Genomic DNA, 6,000 nt, shown 5'->3' with positions numbered 1-6,000 from the left:
TACGCTAAGCAAAATTAGTCAGAGAAAAACAAATATCATATGACTTCACTCATATAAGGACTTTAAGACACAGATGAACACAAGGGAAGGGAAGCAAAAATAATATAAAAACATGGAGGGGGACAAAATATAAGAGACTCAAATATAGAGAACAAACTTAGGGCTGCTGGAGTGGTTGTGGGTGGGTGGGGGAAGGGCTAAATGGGTAAGAGGCATTAAGATAAACACTTGTTGGGATGAGCATTGGGTGTTATATACACGGGATGAATCACTGGAATCTACTCCTGAAATCATTATTGCACTATATGCTAACTAACTTGGATGTAAATTTTAAAAAATTAAAATTAAAATTAAAAAAAATAAAACAAAAACCTATTCAGAAAATAAATAATAGTTTTTCTAAGCAATGGAAGAAATTAATTATGTAACTAATACCGTGCCATCATCAGAAACCCTGAGTAAAATACTATATTTTGTTTCTCTAACAAAACATAAATAAATACATAAATACATAAATACATAAAATAATAAAAGAGAGTACAAAAGAAAACTACAGACCAATACTCCTCATGAATATAGACACAAAAGAATATTAAAAAATAGAATTCAGCAATTATAAAAATAATTCTACACCATGACAAAATGGGGTTTATTCCACAGATGAAAAGTTGATTCAGCATTTCAAAAAATAAGCAATGTAATCCACAAAACAACAGGCTAAAGGAGAAATTACATGTGGATTACGTTTCCCTCAATGGCCAGAAGTACAATTACATTACAAACTGGGATAGGCCCTAGGAACATGTCAAAACAATGGCATTTCAGAGGCACTTCAGAGCTGGGTTTTGGTATGCTTTGTAAAATTCCTAAGACACCATAAGTGGTCAAGGTATAGAGGCTTGTGCTACCTATTAGCTCTATTGAAGGTTAAAATTACCAACTTATACAGTGACTAAGTCGATTTTCCAGTTTAATGACATAGAAAGCAGAACAAAGGGAAAACAGGAAAATCATCACTCATTTAAGAGTTAATAATAATAACAGCAACTTATTAGCTGATAAGGCTTGCTTTCAGAACAAATCCTAAAGCATCATTTTTTATCCAATTGCATAATGACTGTTGTAGAGCAAATATGATGAGTCCTAACCTGTCATCTCTTTGAACTGGTGCACTGTGGAGTATGAAGAACACCTTGCTCTAGGTGGAGGCTTCCAATGGAAAATATGGAGACTGCCTAAAACAAACAGAAGGCCTACCCAGGCTTAATGTTAAACGTGTTCATAACATGATTCAGAAAAATATAACACATCTTAGAAACACCATAATGGCTTACTCATTTCCTATAAAGACACATTGTTTTTAGAGAATTCTAAGAAATTGACACAAAGCCAGCTAAACAGGACTGTGGAACATAGAGCATCCCCTAAGTCTTCAACTGCACAGCCTGACTGTGAAAGGCTGAGGGGACCAAGTGGTAATCAAAGCACACTTGGGGAGAAGACAACTTGCCCAAGGGAGGTGAAATATCTAATTCCAACTGCTGGTGCTATCTGTCCATATATCCCACATTCCAGTTCACGCTCATCAACTCCAACCTTCCCTCAGGGACTCTTTCCAGTTCGGCTCCCACTTGCTCCAATAAAACTATACTATAGAAGTAGATCTCAAATCTGAAGACATACTCTATAAAGCTTATTCTGAGGAAGGCAGAGGCACCTGAGGAATTCTTGTTTTGCCTTGCTGATGGTTTCGTCATTCAGGAAGGAATAAGGACTGGTGTGGGCGCACTGCACACAGTAGAAGGCACTATTTCCTGCGAAGTTCATGTGAGTGTTGCCCCCTGCAGCTGAGTGGGACACAACCTACAGCCCTGCAGGCAGTTTTTTAAAACTTCAAATAGGGGAATACTGATTAATAAAGTGGAGATGATGAGAATATTGGAAGAACAGAACCAAATTCCTAGGATCCATGGTAGCATGGCCATAAATGGCCCCTAGGAAATAATAATGTTACTAAGAATTTTACAGATTTTACCTTATTTAATCCTCCACAAAATATGACAAATGATTCCATTGTTCCAATTTTACAGATGAGGAAACTGAGGCACAAGGAGGTTATGTAACTTGTCCAAGTTCCCCTAGCATATTAGACTCTGAAGTTGAGTTGCTTAACCACTATGCTATATACGGTGTCCTCCAAAAGAGATCACGTTTCAGAAAATGGTCAGGAAAAGATATCACAGTCCTGTGTCCAGAGACTGAAAGGGAATTCATCTCTAGAAGAACATTTGAAGAAAGAATGAAAAAGAAAAAAAAAGGAAAGAAAGTCTTATGGAATTCCCAGCCATCATTCTGAGGAAGGAGACAGCGTTGTCTGAAGATGATAGGGTGTCTTCCAAAGGTATATTCTGCTCATCTCACTGCCAAAAATAACAATGAAAATAAAGGTAGGTATATAATCAGGGTCAAATACAAGAATGACAAGGGACCTTTTAGGAGGTTAAAGCATGGTATGGCTTGAGATAAAAGCAGCTTCACCACAACTCTAAGGGTTTTTACATATGTGCTCTAAGCAGAAAGAACAGGAAAACACATCGCTGCTTGAAGCATATGGAGTAATATTAAATAGACTTAAAAAAAAAAAACAATCCATCCATTACAGTAAGAAAGGGAAAAAAACATGATTAAGATAAGTGGAACTCAAAGATAGATAATATACCAAAGCACACAAACACCTAGAAATTTACAGGAGTTCAAGTTTCCCTCCTGTGGTCATAAAGGAACTAGAAGTAAGAATTAGAAATTTATGCACAATTATATTGAGTGGAGAAGAGATGTCTGAAGTGTGGAATTAGGTGAATAATATTCTAATATATTGAAAGAATTAAGCTTCCCACACAACCATCTGGTGAGCTTACCATTGAATACTTGGCATAATTCAAGAATAAAATATTTAAAAATAGTTTGTGAGCACTTATAAAATTTAAAGGTCTTCATCAAAAGCCAGCATGGATTCAAGTGAGGACAAAAATACCAAAATATTTTCACTTTCCATTTTGAGGGCATTGCTAGTATTGTATTCCTAGAAAAGAATATCACAAAATTTCATATTACCTTGTGGCCAAACTGGAAAAACAAGGGAAAGTGAAAAAAGGTAGTGCATTCATGGCTCTAATATACTTGTTCAAAGAGTTCTGATTACTGGAGCTGCCTTGTTACAGGGCTGAGACCTCTGTCCTTGGTTCTATCCCACTCACATTCTTGTCTACTTGACTAAGGACCTACAAGAAATACTTCCTTATCACTTGAGCAGCAAAGACATGCTTCACATTCTAAATGACAGAATCCGGAACCAAAAAATTCCAAATAGCTAACAAGGTCCAAAGTAACAAAATAGTATTTTTTTAGATGAAAATTACATAAGATGTTGAATTAACATTTAAAACAATCTACTGTACAAATGCTGAAGAGGGCAGCATTTTTTTTTTAATTAAAAAAAGATTCTTTTTTATTTTAGAGAGAGAAAGAGAGCACTAGTGAGGGAGAGGCGCAGAGGGAGAGAATCTTAAGCAGATTCTATGTTCAGCACAGAGCCCAATTCAGGGCTTGATCCTACAACCCTGGGATCATGACCTGAGCTGAAATCCATTTGGACTCCCAACCAACTGAGCCAACCAGGCATTTCTAAAGACGGCAGGATTTTAATAGCACTGAATAAACTCAAGATCTTTAGGTGAATATATGCTCAAAATGAGTTGACATTCTACATGTGATCTGGTTATCATTAGTCAACACAGCTACTCACAGGTGTTAATGGAAAAGAAACAGACAGGTTTTTATATTCTTCCTGATCACAGGGCACAACAGAGGACAATGAGAGTAGGCCCAATGGAGTGTAGTTTCAGACCCAGGAAGATCTCTGATGTTCGAACTTGTGAGAAAGCAAGTTACCTGTTGCTGGAAATTCTCAGGAAGTAGCTAGGACTGACTGGGTAGGAATGCTGCAAAGGATATCATCCCCTGTGAATACCCTCAAGTTATGGACATCCATAACTTTCCTAGTGGAAGGTTGCACTAGGTGGCCTCTTAAATTCCCTACCAGCTTCAAAACTGTTAGATTTTACTCTGGAAGCTTCTCAGTACTTTGTCTTCTTATTCCCTGGGGCTGCATACTGAGCTCCCTGCTGCGAGGCCCGTATGCTGCTTTCCACACAGATTCACTGGATCCTGGGGAAATAGGATGTTACTGGACTTGGGTTTACAAAAGACTCCTGGACACTTCCTGCCTACTCGTCACTCTCCCAACTCTATACAGATCTACTGTGGACTCCCCAAATCATGGTGGAGAGATCACTGCTTTGTCTTTTTTCTGCATGCTCAACTGCTACCAATATTTACTAAAGTATTTTTGACTCTCCAACTCTACCTTGCCAGATGGAGAATTCTAGTGTCATGCTGTTACTGCTAAGTCTTCCTATTTCAAATACTACAGTTCTATCATTTATGCATTGTCCCTGAAGCTTAGGGTACAGCAGCTCATCCCACCAACTGGTCTGTGCCTGCCACCCCAACCCCTGCACTTCTATGCCACCATCATTTTGATTATATCACAATCTCTTCCCAAAGTTCCTCGTCACACTCTCCTGAAGATGAAATCTAAGAGCTAAAAAGGCAAAAGAAGAGTCAAAGGAAAAAGAGGAATACTTGACCTTTAACAAAAAAACCAAAACTCTATTTTGGCTTAAAATGAAAAAAGCAGCTATCAAAATGCCTTAAACCACAAGAGCCAAGTTCCTATTATTATTGTTAAATACCAGCCAAACAACACTTCACATCACCAATATGTTGAAAACTGCTGTAATGTACGTGCTCATGGTGAGCAATGGTACTTCACTTACAAAGATCACCTTGGCTTGTCTCTACAAGATGCTTCGAAAATCATTTAAACCAGCGTCCAACAAGTGAGCTTTTAAACAGAAAGACAAGTACTTACTGAGAAAAGTATATCAGGTAATGCCAAATCTCAGTCTCTGGTGTGTGCTAATTATAATCTCATTTACAATTTTATTACTGACACATGCTTAAGTCTCAGGGACTAAACTGCAGGTAGTTTGCTTGGAACAAGCCTTGTCTCAAAAATTAAGGACTCTGAAGAGGTAGCTGATGGACCTCAGCCCTAATAAATTTTAAAATAACCATCCCATTATCTGAAGAAACAGAAACCAGGTAGTACATTTGTTTGTTTAGTCAATGAAGTTGGGGTGCAGGGAGATGTGTGTGAACATAGGAGCCTGGAGAGGAAAATATCAGGTTCTTGCATTATAAATTTACAAACTACAAAGAAATTTACTAAGAGAATTGAGAGTACTCTCCTGACAATCTTAAAATACTGATAAATGGCAGGGTTCTACCTCCATTAATGCCTCTGTTGGTCTGCTGCTTTTCTTTGCTTCTCACTAAACATCTAAATACCACTTTTCTTCTTTCAACCCTCAAAGAAGCTGAACTAGTGAGTCTAAGAAACTCCTAATTTAAGTGTGAATGAAAATGTGCCCACTTACAGAACTACTTCTTCTTTCCCCAAAACATTGTAAGATTGGAGCTAGAGAAAGAGGTTGGGGAAGAAAGGTATGGAGAGCTAAGCAGAAAAGGGGGGAGGGCACATGGGCAAGAGAGCAGAGAAGGGACTCAGTGCTGAGCTGCCCAAGTGTGGACATTTCTATTCTGTGGGCCACCTACTACTAGACAACCCTAGATGTAAGCCCCCCAAATGGAGAAAACCTTTTCCACACCCGAGATGGAACCTGAAGAGAACACCTGGAATTACCTTAGAAGCTGATATAGCAGCAGAAACACCACCACTGTCACATGAATCACACCTGAATTTCTTAAGTCAGAAGAGGGTCACTTGGGTGGTTTACCAAGAGAATGCATGAAGGAAATGACACCTCAGCATTTTCCTGTCATAATGGCATAAACAATGATTCTCACTTCCCCAAA

The sequence above is a fragment of the Lynx rufus genome, unplaced genomic scaffold (assembly GCF_022079265.1).
Source record: "Lynx rufus isolate CCGP_SWC_20201006 ecotype Redwood Valley unplaced genomic scaffold, mLynRuf1.p SCAF_4, whole genome shotgun sequence".
Taxonomy (NCBI): Eukaryota; Metazoa; Chordata; class Mammalia; order Carnivora; family Felidae; genus Lynx; species Lynx rufus.
This window is presented reverse-complemented; position numbering follows the sequence as displayed.